Here is a 15,633-nt window from a genome sequence, read left to right as displayed (position 1 = left end):
GGTGAAAATGAACTTGGCTCAGCGGAACCAGTGGAAGCTATGGAGATGTAGGCGACCTTGAGCTGATTCTAGGAAAACTGCACCAACTCATTTACGTCTAAGTGCTCTGACGCTTTTTTCTACGGACGGAAGTAATGTGGTTAATTTGGGTGCAAGTCCGAAAAGTACCATTGCATTAACGGCTATAAAAAAGTGTCTGATTCATGAGGAAATTTGGAGGGCGCAGTCATGGTTATGACCCAGGTAACCCCTGCCTATCATGTCACAACGACCGAGAAAACCAAATTGGTTCCTGTTCTAACACCAATTTCGGTGACTGTTGGGACTCTGGTTAATTACATCTCTCTAATAGGCAGAAGAAGCGGCAAATTCAGAGGAACGTAGTACAAGGATCTCCTGACTGAGTGCTCGGACTTCTCCAACCCTTCACAAATTTAATCTAATCTACTACTTCTAAAGCGAATATTTTTTTATATAAAAATCTGTAGAAAAGCAATAAAATATGAAGCGACGGACACAAAAATATTGACCCTTGGAAACAATTACATTTATGTTATTGTAATATATATAAAACTTAATGAAATGTAAATATAAAGTGACGGACATAAAAATGGAAACACTCGAACAGAGTCCGACTTTTTTGCACTTTTCTGCTAGTTTCAAAACAAAAGTGCTTTGTTCATAACAGTCAGTGAACATATTAATTAAATGTACAGTGGTGGACATAAAAATGGTAGCACTCGAACTGAATCAGACTTTTCGCAGTTTTCTGCTACTTCCAAAACGAAAATGTTTTTACCTAAAAATCAGTGAACATATTATTTCAATGTACAGTGGTGGACATAAAAATGGTAACACTTGAACACTATCATATTTTTGGTATTTTTCTGCTACTTCTAAAGAGAAAATGTCTTTTCCATAAAAAACAGTCAAAGCAGTGACTAAATATGCAGTGGTGGACATAAAAATAGAAACACTCGAACAGAATCAAAGTTTCTTACCCTTCTCTGCCAGTTCCAAAACGAAAATGTTTTCTACATAAAAGCAGTGAACGCAGTGATTGAAATTACAGCGAAGGGCATATTATACTAAGAGACTATTTTAACACTCGAACACAATCACATTTTTTGTGTGTTTTTTCTGCTACATCTACAATAATGTCTTTTACGTGAAAATCAGTGAACACAGTAATTAAATGTACAGTGATGGACATAAAAACAGAAACATTTTAAAAGAATTGGACTTTTTTGTACTTTTCGGCTACTCAATACAAAAAAGTTTTGTACATAAAAACGGTGAACACAGTAATTAAAGTTACAGCAGGGAACATAAAAATGGTAACACTTGAACGAAATCATAGTTTTGGTATTTTTCTGCTACTTCTAAAAGGAAAAAGTGCTTTCCATAAAAACAATGAAAACAGTGTCTAAATATACAGTGGTGGACATAAAAATAGCAACACTCGAACAGAATCAGACTTTATTGCACTATTCGGCTATTTCCAAAACGAAAATGTTCTCTAAATAAAAACGCTGAACATAGTTATTAAAATTAACACTCGAACAAAATCACATATTTCGTCTTTCCTTGCTACTTCTAAAACAGAAATGTCTTTTCCATAAAAAACAGTGAAAACAGTGACTAAATACACAGTGGCCGACATAAAAATATTAATACTAAAAGGCAATCACATTTTTTTTAAGATTTTCTGTTATTTCTCTTTGTTTTTTGGTTTCTGGAAATTGCTTAAAATATATAATTTCAAAAAACTAATTTGTGTAGTAGTAATGTTTCTCTAAACTTATACTCTAACAGTATCTTCTTCTTGTTATCCTACATTCCACCAGATAGCACGTATGATATTTATGAAAAGCATTTAAATAATTTAGCATCTATTTATAATAATTTTACTCAAAATGATGAAATGATGTATCTTGGAGACTTTAATTTAGGAAATATTTCATGGTTGTCATATAATAATAATCTAATACCTTCTAACGTTAAATCTGAAATTGAGTTACTGTTTGTAAGTACTTTATTATCGTTTGGCCTTAAACAGATCAATTCAGTTCTAAACGATAACAATAGAATATTGGATTTAGCTTTTATTTCTGCAGACTTGAATTCATCCTGCCAACAATGCTATTTACCTATTTTAAGTAATAGTCAACATCATAAAGCGCTCTTAATAAATTTTGAATTTTATAAATTCGATAAACTATCGTCGATCACTACACTTGGACGCAATTACTCTAAAGCTGATGTTACAAAGATGAGCGAATACATTGATAACACAGATTGGTCATTTTTGGACACTTTCGATGATCCTAAAACATCTTATAGTATTTTATGTGACAAGTTACTATCAACAATTTCCCGCTTTGTTCCTCTACGAAATTGGAAATCTCATAAGAAACCCCCCTGGTTTAACTCGAGGCTTTGTCATCCGAAAAATTTAAAAAATAAAGCATACAAGAAACTAAAAAGAACCAATAGCATAATCGATCGAGACAACTTACTCCGATTGAAAAGAGAGTTCAATTGTCTTCATAACTACTTGTTTAAACATTATATATTTAGAATTGAGCCAGAAATGCGCCTCATCGCTGAACAAAATTTTGCTCGAAAACAGCGGATCTTCTTCAATCTTTTCAAAAGCCCAATCAGCAAAACGGTGACGTGCAGGAAGGTCATTTGGCTTTAGTTCTTGTACGAGCTGTATTTTGTATGCTTTTAAATGAAGATCCTTCCGTAAAATTGACCAAGTTGTTCCATACGACAGTCCAAGTTGCTGAGAACGGTGCCGAATCGATTCATCGCGGTTTTCACGTACACTCTCTGCTACTGCCGCTATATTCTCAATGCTTCTTGCTGGACGTGGTCTATTCGGTCGGGAATTATCCACCAATGAATATTCGGATTCAAATTTGTTGATGGTATGTCGAATAGTGTTTAAGGCAGGCCGATTATGTTGACCATAATGCGGTCTAAGCGCACGAAAAACATTTGTCACAGAACGCTGATTTTCATAATACAGTTGAACAATTTGTAGACGTTGTTGCGGTGTGAGTCTTTCCATGATGAAATGCCAAACGCTGTTCAACAAATCCACGATGACAGTTTGCCACAACTCGTGCGCGATCTGTAAAAAAAACGCAAATGAAAAAAACTCCTCTTAATTGGTCACCCGTTACAAGCAGCTTCAAAACTGAATAATAGCTCATCTACCGATCATGAAGGTTTCTGCCCCGTATTTTTTAAACTCGTCTCCACCTCAATAGCGAAACCGATCTCAGTTCTCTTCAATAAATGTCTAAACAAATCGATTTTCTTAGATGCTTGGAAAATATGCTCAATCACGCCAATTTATAAGTCAAGAAGCCGAAATGACGTAAGCAACTATCGCCCAATAGTTAAACAAAGCACCATTTCGAAATTATTTGATTCTATTCTCAAAGTTAAAATGTTAAGTCGTATTAGTGATCTTATCTGCGAGTACCAGCATGGCTTTGTCCCCTTAAAATCCACTTGTACTAATTTGGCACTAGTCACAAACAATATTATTAACGCTTTTGTAAATCGCGCACAACTAGATGTAGTTTACACGGATTTCTCAAAGGCATTCGATAAAGTCGACCATTCTATCCTCATTAAGAAGCTGAGTGCATGCGGTATTAAGGGAACACTTTTAAAATTCTTTTTAAGCTACCTTACGGGAAGGAAATTATTTGTTAAAATAGCATCGTCTAAATCTACATTATTAATTAATGCTTGGTCTGGAATACCCCAAGGGACTCACTGTGGGCCAATTCTTTTCTTAATATTCATAAACGACTTACCTAAAATATTTCAATATGTAAAATGCTTAATGTTTGCAGATGATGTTAAGTTATTTTTACAAATCAGCTGTATTGAACATTGTTCCAATCTTCAAAAGGATATCAAACTTCTTCAAGATTGGTGTACCATGAACCACCTACACTTGAATACCGACAAATGCTGCGTGGTTTCATACAGGAAGAAATCTAATCCATTCATCTATAATTACTTTTTGAACAATACTATACTTAGTAGGAAAGAGGAAATCAAAGACTTGGGCATAATCTTCGATTCAGGACTTACGTTCTGGAAACATATTGACTATATTTTCTCTAAAGCTTTTTCTATGATTGGATTTTTACGTCGTAATACGGAAGACTTTTCAGATCCCTTGACTTTGAAAGCACTCTACGTCTCCTTAATTCGAAGCCGACTAGATTATTGTTCTCTAATATGGAACCCGTTCTACCATTGTCACATAAATAAGATTGAAAGAGTCCAAAATGTCTTTACCAAATATGCATTGTGTAAGCTGCGCTGGCCTAAAGGGCTCCCTAAAACCTTTGAAAAATAGAAAATTTTAGATTTTTTTAGAATCTTAAATGGAATTTTCTTTATAAAATAAATAAATATATTATTCTATTATCAATACTATTTATTACAGCAGTGTTTTGACATAATCTTTATTATTAGGCGTCGAAAAAATAATAACTTTGCTTAAATGATTTTTAACTCAAATTTTAGTATTTTTACTTTGTATTGTGAGAATTCTTTTACTTGCTATGACACACTCAATCGACAAATTCTTCCAAAGAGATACTGTATTTTTATTTACTACGCATCTCCAAAATAACTCTCTAACTACTTAATAACTTTTTGTGTTCATGATTAAGAGGGGAAACCGGTTTAGGAGGACAAAATGTTGGTGTTTTTCGCGAATTTTTTTAACAAAGAAGGAATAATAAGAGATTGTTTAAGTTTGGAGGATATTTTATTTATATTTTTAGGTACACTTTTAAATTTTTTTGAAGCTATTTCCGCGGAAGATAGTGGCGTTGGAGCGTGCTGTCCATGGTGGGAATTCCTGAAGTTGCAATTTTTTTCTGAAATCAACCGCAATTTTGTTTTTCTATTAACAACATATTTCCTAAGAATATGAACCTAATTGTGGTAAAAAAATATTGAAAATTGCATGCTTTTGGGCCGCTTGAACACAAAGCAGCTTTTTATACCATATTTTTTCATCTATTTTGCTTAAAAAACCATATTTTAAATAATAATATAATCCCAGAATTAGGTTCATATAGATTAGAATTAAATAAAGAAAAAATCTCGAAAAATTCTAGAACGGTTGGTCGATAACTTTTTAAGCTAGAATTCGCACCAGTTGAAAAAAAGTAGTTTCGAGAAAAACGTCGTTCTAACTAACGCGCGCTACGGTGCGGAACCGACAGGCAGTCACTTAATCATAGAATCGGGAATAATGCGAATTTCGCTTTGAAATGTTTACCACATATTCTTGAGTAGTCATACTAACGATGTATGCAATAAAAAGAATCGATTTTTTGATTTATAGGGGTTATATTATATAACAACTTTTCCCAGGCGAGACTATCACTAAAAACGCCGATTTCTGCCATATAATCATTTAATAGCAGACTTTATTACAATTATTTTGATTTTCAAATAAATTAAGAGCAAAAAAATAAAGTAAGTCAGTTTGCTGCGATTATGGCGCTGAGTACTCTGGAAAAACCGGGGATAGCTACTCTAGAGTGTAACCATTAAAATACTGGAATAAGATGGTAATCCATGCTTTGGTTAATCATCTTATTCCAGTAATTTAATAGTAACAAGTCTACAAGTATCAGTGCTAATTACACTGTGTAACAAAAAAAAACGAAATATACTTTTATGGAGACCTAGCACAAGTTGTAGGTATAGAAAAACTAAAAAAAATGGTATAGGAGAAATTTCCAATACACCTCCGAAATCTCCTTTTATGGCCAAAAAACCGTTTTTCAGTAGGTTGATGAGGACAATCACCTCTAATATCGCCAATTTTCATCCGATTCCTAGGTAGGTAGGTAGGTAGGTAGGTAGGTAGGTAGGGTGGTTGTCGTAAGACACCCTTAGACCTTCGGCAGGTCCATTGTGATGCCACTGGAGCTTATCCTTACTCTACGAGTTCCCTTTCAAACCATCCGGTTGCTTTAATAAACGAGCAGAGCTTCGTTAGCTTTAGATGGGCTATATCCGCTACATCGGTTAGAAATGCTGTATCGAGGGTGCGCAGCCTTCTCCTAGCTAGGCTTTCACACTCACATAAAAGGTGTCTGACTGTTTCCTCTTCTTCTGTATTAAGACAGCTTCTACAGAAATCGAAGTAAGGGAGTCCTAACCTTCTAGCGTGGCTGCCTATTAAACAATGATAAAACACCTATCATTTTTCTTATAGATTCTCTGTTGAATCTTAGCAAGATCTTCGATCGACCGCTGTTCCAGTTCGGCCATGTCTGTCTACTTAGTTCGCATGTTGTGAGGTTTTGCCAGATTGTATTTACCTTTTTGATGGTTTCCCTGTCTATAAGTAATTTACAAGTGGCTATAGGCATGGGTATCAGCGCCTTATCCGGTTCGAGATCGAGCGTTGTACCGGCTCTTGCAAGTTCATCCGCCTTACAATTTCCTGGAATGTTCCTGTTGCCTGGTACCCAGATAAGGTACAGCTTGTAGCACTTAGATACGTCATCTAGTAGTTTAAAACATTCTAGAACTGTTTTTGAGGAGTACGTTTTTGATTCCAGCGCTTTTATTGCTGCTTGACTGTCCTAGTAAATGAAGACTTCATTTGTGGATAATACTCTCGTTTTTATTTCTTTAAACCCCTCTTTTATGGCAGTGACTTCCGCCTGAAATACACTGCAATGATCAGGTAAGCGAAATGATTGGCATACTCCGAGTTTGTCGGAGTAGACCCCTCCACCTACTTTATTATCCAGTTTTGAGCCATCTGTGTAGATGTTTAAGTCATTTATCTTAACAATGAACCCGTTATCCCATTCCTCTTTGGAAGGAAATACTGTGACAAAGGATTTATTAAAATTGATGTCCTTGGTCCTACAGAAATCCGTTGTGTTGGGAATACAGGGGAATTTTTCTAAAATTGAGGAGTGTCCTCTTTGGTTCGTTCTGAGTAGGCCGATTTCTCTTAGTCTGAGAGTTGCTTTGGCAGCTGTTTGCTTACCGTACTGCTCTATTGGTAAAATGTTAAGCATGATATTTAGTGCATCTGTGGGTGTGGTTCTGAGGGCCCCGCAGATGCAAAGACTGGCCATTCTTTGCGATTCCGATTCCTAATTTTTGGTTTTAGTTCGAAAGGACAAAAGCAAGCCTTTTTGACTGTGTGTTCATAATTTATTCAAATTGAAAACAGTCGAGACTGTAGTTGTAAGTTTTTGGAATTTTTTGCTTTCTTCTCCATTTTTTCAACTAACACTACGACAGGTAAATGCCGACAAATAATTTGGCTGCCTCCCTGTCTAACAGTTTCTCTAACGCGTTTGTTCTTTGAAAGGCGTTCGCCTCATCTACGGCTCAAATACCTCAATTCGTGCAATTTCAATAAATTTAATATGGATTCATCTAAAAATACTTATTCAAGGAGGTTTAAATTTAACCACACTATCGGAAGATTTATAATTTTTGCAAATGGCGGCCCACGTAAATCATATTTGAAACTTGTGAACCAAACAGCGTTAATGTGTCATACAAACAGGCAGGATGAAGCAGGAAAAATAAGGATTTCCTTAACTCAAAACATTGTTGTTTTTTTTTTTAGTTTATTTAGTAAAATAAATTATTCAAAAACAAAATTTTGATAGTCGTCCTCCCTTTAGACCAGCAAAAAGACCAGTCCCCATTAGACTTCGTCGAACCACTTTCATGCCTAACCCTGCTGAATGTGTTTCCACCGACACTCTTCAATTGCTGTTCGCTGTCGCAAATATTTTTTTTTAGGCAGCGATCTTCTCGACCGTTGTTTTTTTCACACTCTTCCATAAGTTTTTTCCTTTTCATTCTAGGCGCGCAGTAGGCCAGCGAGCATTTAAAAATTTGCTTTTGCAAATCTAATCGACTCTGCTGCTGCTATTCCTCAAAATTCAATTTTCATAATGTGAGAAATTTCCTTTAATGACTTTCGGTTTCTCATCGGTTTAGCATTTTTATATTCACCGCAGTATCAAAGTAGCCACAACCAAAATACCTTTCGAGGAGTTATTCAATAAAGATGAAAGAAAAGTTTTAACCACACACACAGCAAGTCTGGAATATCGACAAAGAGAAATGAAATTAAACAAACACATGAAGAATTTTGTTTGTTTCCCTTTGATAAACATACATATATACGAACATACTTTCCAATTTCTTTATATTATTCAAAACTGGCTGTCCAAATATATACATACATACACCTACACATACATATATACATTCCCTTTAAGCCCGAACACAGCTTATAAAATTCTTGCCTTGTCAACAACTTTAACAGAATTTTCAACTTTTCAATGTAGTCGGAAAATGGATTTTACACTTGGCCACAAGTACCACAATTTATTGATTTATGTACATATATTGATTGCCAAGGGGCCGGTGTGTGAACGTATTATTGTGTTACAAGGAAAAAGGGTGTGTTTCAGGGCGTTAACGTAAATATTTGCTTTTTTTTTGTTTTGTGTTTTGCCATGGGAGCCTCAAGAGCAAAGCATTTAAGTTAGAGAATTTTAGTTTAGATATGAAAATTGTTAGTTTTTCCAAAGCAAGTAAGTTTTTCTCGGGCAGAAAGTAAATTGATATTTCTTATTATTCCAATTTTGAAATCTACCAGCCAATAGCCGGCATGTGCTGCTTTGCCGTTCGGACAAAGTATGCATGAAAAGTAGTGAACAATAAAATTAGAAATCAGCAAATATAGAAATTAGAGAGTATAGATTTTTCATCATTTCTTTGCCTGATTGTTCCCACTCAGCGGCGTTTGGCACAAAGCGAGCATACGCACAAACAAAAATTAAAAAAAAATTCCCGTTTGCTTTGAGAATTTAATATTACCTTGGCGTTATTTACCTATGTAAAGATTTAAGTTTTCAAATGACTAAAACTTTTAAAGTTTTGGTGCCAACTGAAAACTATTTGAGATCAGTGGTCAAATTTTCTCTTCTCCCCGGTTAAAAAAATCAAAATTTAGTCGTATGCTCTACAGCTCTCGGTACGGGTGGTATTAAGCCATGCGTTTCAGTCCTTTGGCGGTGATCAGCTCCGCATGCCTGAGCAAGTCAAACAGTTAGCTATATTTTTCCATTGTTCTACCTCGCCATCACGGCTGGTTCCATGAGTTCTACCACACTTACGCCCATATTACGTGAGGATGTGCACTGTATTAGCGGTACGTGCTGTTTTTCATTGAACTTCGGCGTGCCAGCTTCCTCAGTAGAGACTTTTGTTGCTGCCATAAATTGTAATTGGTTAAGCCACCTGCTGTAGGATGGTGGAGGGAGTTTAAAATGATTCGGCGCGCATTGGTTCGTTTATGCGGAGGCAACTTCCGGACAAAAAATGGTGACTGATACGAAGGTTTTACTAAAGATTCTTACGTTATTTTTGCCATTTCATGTATTCTATGCTCTCTTTGATTAGCGAGGCTCACATTGGACATTCCAGGTGACGCGCAATAATGGCGAAACATTCGGTTATGTCGTTTAGCCAGATCAGATACAAGTGAACAATGCATTGCTCATATTTAGGATGATTCCTCTGTTCACCTATTTTAGCAAAGTTTGATATCAAATGACCATTGCAAAAGCGCACTCTTGGTGATATAGTAGGGAGAATGAGGCGCTGTCTGTGCCAAAGCCACAGGTCGTTGCAAAGACTTCTTGGGCACCCTCCGACTGATACCTGGTAAGGAGATGGGTTACTACATTTCCAGTGAAGGTTCGCTTTTTAGGCTCAGGGGCCAAACTAAAATTTGGAAATGCATGGTATGCATGCCCCCAAGTGCCATCACTTTAACCGATGCTGTAGAAACGACGGTGCTTCAGGTCTTTAACAATGTCACGCTAGTTGTGAATTTGGCACAGGCGAAAGCGAATTGCAAATTGATACTAAACCAGTGGTTATTTAAATACCACAATCCACTATAAACATATATTGTCTACTTAATTATTATATTTTAGATATATGACAACCCTATTATAAAAAAATAGGTTTGAATTAAAACTTTGTCAAATAGCTTTCGTTTGAAAATAATTTTTTAATTTGCGTTTTATCGATTTCACTAAACAATTGGCTACTAAACTGTGGCAACCCTACTAAAATTTGTTTTCTGATTTAAAAAATGTAATTCCAAATACCGTTTATTTTTTATCAGTACTAAAATATACAGCTTATTAAGTTATTATAATTTAGATATACATAAGGCAACCCTATCTAACAATTTTTCTGGTCTCTAATACCGTTTATTTGTTACCGCTACTAAAATATCTACCTTATTTAATAATAATAACTTAGAGAAATATGTTGGAATAAAAAGTTCTCAAATAGCTTCCGTTTTAAACCAATTTGTTAATTGTGTTTTAGCATTTACACAAAACAAATGATTATAAAAATGCGGCAACCCTATCCAAAAAATGTGCCAGTTTAAAAAGTGTATTTCTCAATACTTGTTTTTGTTATCAGCACTAAAATATCTAGCATATTTATTAATTATAATTTAGATATATGGCAACTCTATTAGAAAATATGTTGGAATAAAAAGGTCTCAAATAGCTTACTTTTGATATCAATTTGTTAATTTGTATTCTAGCATTTTAGCGGTTACACAGAACTAATGATTATTAAAATGCGGCAACCCTATCCAAAAATTATTCCTCAATACATGTTTTTGTTATCACCACTAAAATATCTAGCATATTTATTAATTATAATTTAGATATATGGCAACCCTTTTAAAAATTTGCTGGAATAAAGACTTCTCAGTGAGTGTATATATGTAGTTCACATTATGTTTTAGACAGGTGGAAACAATGTTTATAAATACTAAAATTGCCTAAAATACCTTTCCTTTGTAATACTTTAATTAACTTACACATTTAATTTTAATCTTTTAGGTAGGTGGCCACCTTTGCCTAGCCATAACTAACGACTAGCTGTCATTTAAATTAAAAAAAATGCAATTCAGACACAACTTAAAACTTTATGCATTCATTTCGCAAATTTGACAATTTTGTATTCTTAATAACTAAGCATAACGCAGCACAGCACAACACAGCACGAAGCAAATGTATCCTTTCTGAGGCTTGGCTGGTGAACAGGGGCATAAGTCCGGCAGCATTATGACTACTGAAATTGCTTTCACCGCATGGCCGCCGCAAACAAATAGGTATGTGAACGAATGCGCCCACAGAGCAAAACTCACTTACATGCACATAAATACATTCATAGGAAGTTGGTAATATGCGCCGCCAGCTGTCACAGCTATTATTTCCTGCTGCGCGCGCATTTATTGCTGAGCATCACTATTGATATTATTTACTGTTGCCGCTCTTTGTGCACTCCGCTCTCCACAAGCACTCATAGATGCACATGCTTGGCCTAGTATAATTAACAGTGACTTCGTTGTGCAGCAAACATCCATTGGTGGCATTGGGAGTGCGACAATGTTTTGTTGCTTGTTAGCTCCTCTTTGTTGTTAGCTAGAAAATTTGCAATTTTGCGGCTTTATTGGTATGGCTTTCCCACTGCCACTAGCTATTATAGGTCATGCACTTTAAACCTAAACATGCAACGTTTGCAGGCTAGCAGGTTGAGTGTTGTTGGCGGTTGAGTGGTAGTATTGAAAATTTGATCAGTCTCCGGACGCGCACTATTCTTGCTGTATTTGTTGTATTGCCGCAGAAGAATATGCTGCCTCTTTTACATACGAAATTTCGATAGATGCTATCTAAGTACCTGTCAACAAGATTTCTTTTATCAGCTTGCACTTTGACTTTCTGATTCTCCCAAATACATAATTCATTTATTCTTCGCAACTCGTCCACCGTCAGTTTTAAGCTGACTCCGATATAGCAAATGGTTTTTTGTGCGAAGCACTTTCATCACAGAAATACACTCGGAGATTTGTCTTTGCGTGTCCAGAAGCGTACACTGTTCGGAAAAAAAATTGTTCTAATATTTGGTGATTCATGCCCGGAGATTCGAACTAGTGCACTTCCGTATGGTAGTCACGCACCATTCCATTCGGCTGCAGCGACCAGTCGTTACCCAATTTAAAACTTAATTGCTCAATTCAATTACATGTCTGGACATAGTACAAGACAGTTAATATATATTCCGGGAATGCATCATCACATCAGAAACTAGATACGATGTTTTCCAATTATATCGACTTTAAACCCACATATTGGGCAGTTTTTGTTTTGTTTGACAACAACTACAAAAAAACATTCTCTTTAGATACAGTGGGATAAGGAATCAAAGTGGTCAATGACTAAGATTTCCTAGTACCAATTTATTCTCTACCAAATATATCTCTTAACGATATAACGAGGTAACGAAGGTAGGAAACCAAAGAAATAATTATTGGTGGAAGATTTCGATTATAGTAGCACCTAAGTACATATAACGGGTTTTCCAATAAAAGGTGTCATTTTGAATAGCCCGCTATTTCGGTAGATGTCACTTCTGAAGCTGTCAAGTAGAAACTACGCCATTAATAAAAATGGAACGATACACGCTTAAACAAAACATTGGAATTATTAAAATTCACTATAAAAATGGTGAAAATTTGGCAGAGACGGTTCGTAAAACTCAAACACTTTTGGGTCATCGTGAAGCACCCAATTCGAGCTGTTGGAACAAGTTAAAGATGTAAAGAATAAAACCCGCGCACGTCACTCAAGAACAGCTGAAAATATTGCATTTGTAGGCGAAATTGTTGAAAAAACCCCAGGATTGTCCATTCCTCGTCGTTCTTTGGAATTAGGCATTCCACAAACGTCATTACACCGTATTTTGCATAAAGACTTGGGTCTTAAGGCTTATAAAGTCCAGTTAGCACAAGAACTCAAGTCGGCCGATCATCAACAACGTCTTGTCTTTGCTGATTGGGTCGTTGAAATGCATGAAAATGATCCGGAATTCCATCGATCAATCATCTTGAGTTGAAGTCCATTTCCATTTCGGTGGCTTCGTCAACAAGCAAAATTGTCAGATCTGCGGCTTAGAAAATCCAAGAGTTATTGTTGAAAAGTCTCTCGCCTATCCTCAACGTGTGACTGTTTAGTGCGGTTTATGGTCCGGCGGAATCATAGGACTTTACTTTTTCGAAAATGAAGCTGGAGCAACAGTTACGGTGAATGGATTGCGCTATCGAGAGATGATTAACGATTTTTTATGACCGGAATTGGATGGTATTGATCTGGACAACGTTTATTTTCAACAAGACAGCGCTACGTGCCACACAAGCAATGAAACATTGATTTTTTATCAAAATAACACCTCTTACTGAAATACCTCTTAGCGTTTCCCCTATTGCTTATTTACTGGTTTTTGTTATATTTACGCAAAGAGTACGCCTCTGCACTTTATCTGAAGTCATTCTTACTCGGTCTATAATTTGTAGTTAGAAATCCTTGTCTAATGGTTTTTTACGAAGAAGTGTCCCCATTGGACGTTAACTGTAACACACAAAACTCTCATTCAAAATATAAAAAATTTTGAACGACGAATTATCCTTTAATTAGTAATAAATACGCAGAAAAAATTATTCCTCAATTTTCTAAATTGAACCACTCAAGCTCTGGAAAGAAGTTCCAAAATGTTTTGATATCGAAATAATGTAGAGAGAGGGTAAAAGGGTCTGGTATCAATTTCAAAATGCCTCCTTAATTCCATTTGTTTTCATTCTGCTGTCACTAATGAAACTCTCCAACTTGTGCATTGAAGGCAGCACGGATGAAGCACACACACACATAGGAGGGTGCCTGAATGCAGCTGAAATTGAAGCTGTAATTAAGTTTAAGAAGAATAATGGAGTATGGGGGCATTCCCCTCCCGCATGCACACTCACTTAGGTAAAAAGCTGCGCATATGCCAGCGGGTATTTGGGGCGGAACTTATTCGAGTTGAGAACGCTGGGGGGTTAAGAGCGCTGCCACACGCAGGTATGTACATATGTATCTATTTGCTGCCACAACTGGCGCTGCAATTCGTTCGCAGTAAAAGTCTGATAATAAAGATACATCTATCGCAATGCACAAACTGAGTGTGCAATTGCCATGAAAATGCGCGCAAAGGCATAAAAGTATGTCTGGATGCAGTTCAAATACAAATTAAAGCCAGTAGTCCTGAAAGTGTTATGTTGGGTAGAGGGGGAAAACAATCGATAGTAATGACTATCGATATTTTTCGATAGCATGTGCACCCTCCATCGGTAAATCGGTACTATCGACCAAATTTTTATCGAATTTAAATCAACAGTACCTCCCAATATATTTTTAATGGATCAGAATTATAATTGCACTTCAGCTGCTCCAAGTTTTGTTTTTTGCGATAATTTTTTAGCTGATTATATTTCTGCATTTTCGATATTTTCGTAATTGCAGGCTTCAAAAAAGCAAATATTATATTAACATTTGATATTCCAATGCCTTCGATGCCCATCTAACAAGACTCGAAAGTCTCCTATTAGAGTACACCACAGATTTATTCTTGCGAATTCTAATAATTAGCTAATTCCGGGCATTAACCGATAAAAGTCTATTTTTTAACTCGCCAAAATATTCTCTTTGGATGATAAAATGCAAAATTTTTCCTGCATACAGAGCGAGTCATCAATAACAAATTTTCCGAAAAGGGAAAAAACATTAAAGTGCCTAATGCTCAAACAAAAACGCTTTTGCAGCATCTACGCTCGATGTGAGAGCTTAAAATTGTTGCGCACATACAAATGCAAGGCGAGAAAACGTCTGACGAATCGAATAGGTCAATTCAGCGCAGTCAATCAGAAAGCGTATTTTTACACTTTTTACCCTTTTCATGACGATTTGCCTTATTTTCATCAGCGTTTACTAATACAGGGTCTCGTAAGCGCGAGTTCTGTTTTCTGTAGAAAATTTACACTGTGCGCAAGGAATTCGATTTTACTAGGTAGGATTCCCTGAAGGAAGAAAATGATAGATCAGTGATTTTGTAAAATTGTAATATTTTCAGTTGGGAGCCAAGAATAAAAAAGTTTATCGAAACGTTTTAGTCAACTTAGAAAACTTTAAGAGTTTTAGTTCCTCTAAGGTGTAATTGCAAAAATTGAGGTTGAAATGTGATGGATGTTGAAGTTGAGGTTTGGATGATGTTTGGGTTAATGTGAGGTTGAGGTTGAGGTTGAGGTTGAGATTGAGGTTGAGGTTGAGGTTGAGGTTGAGGTTGAAGTTGAAGTTGAAGTTGAAGGTGAAATTGAAGTTGAAGATGAAGATGAAGTTGAATCTGAAGTTGAGGGTGAAGTTGAAGGTGAATTTGATGTTGAAATTGAGATTGAATTTGAAGTTGAAGATTATTTTATGGTTGAGATCGAACTAGAAGTTAAGGTTTCGGTTGAAGTCACGGTTCAGGCTCGTGTTGATGTTAAAAATGAGATCTAGGTATACTGAAGTTGAGAATCAGGTTTTCGCTGAGAAGGAAACATTAAAATAGACCGAGCCTCATAAATTAAATGTGATTGTGAACGAGATGTGGTTTCAACAAGGTAATTCATGAAACGTT

At 35.9% G+C, this 15,633-nt stretch overlaps 1 pseudogene; it reads left to right on the top strand.

The window, feature by feature from the left end:
- The first annotated feature begins 6,763 nt into the window (after window positions 1-6,763).
- Window positions 6,764-9,657, top strand: LOC129236170 (peptide transporter family 1-like; annotated as a pseudogene).
- Window positions 9,658-15,633: the final 5,976 nt, after the last annotated feature.

Source organism: Anastrepha obliqua, chromosome 1 (assembly GCF_027943255.1).
Source record: "Anastrepha obliqua isolate idAnaObli1 chromosome 1, idAnaObli1_1.0, whole genome shotgun sequence".
NCBI lineage: Eukaryota > Metazoa > Arthropoda > Insecta > Diptera > Tephritidae > Anastrepha > Anastrepha obliqua.
Note: the sequence above shows the minus strand (reverse complement) of the source record. Positions and strands in the feature narration are given on the sequence as shown.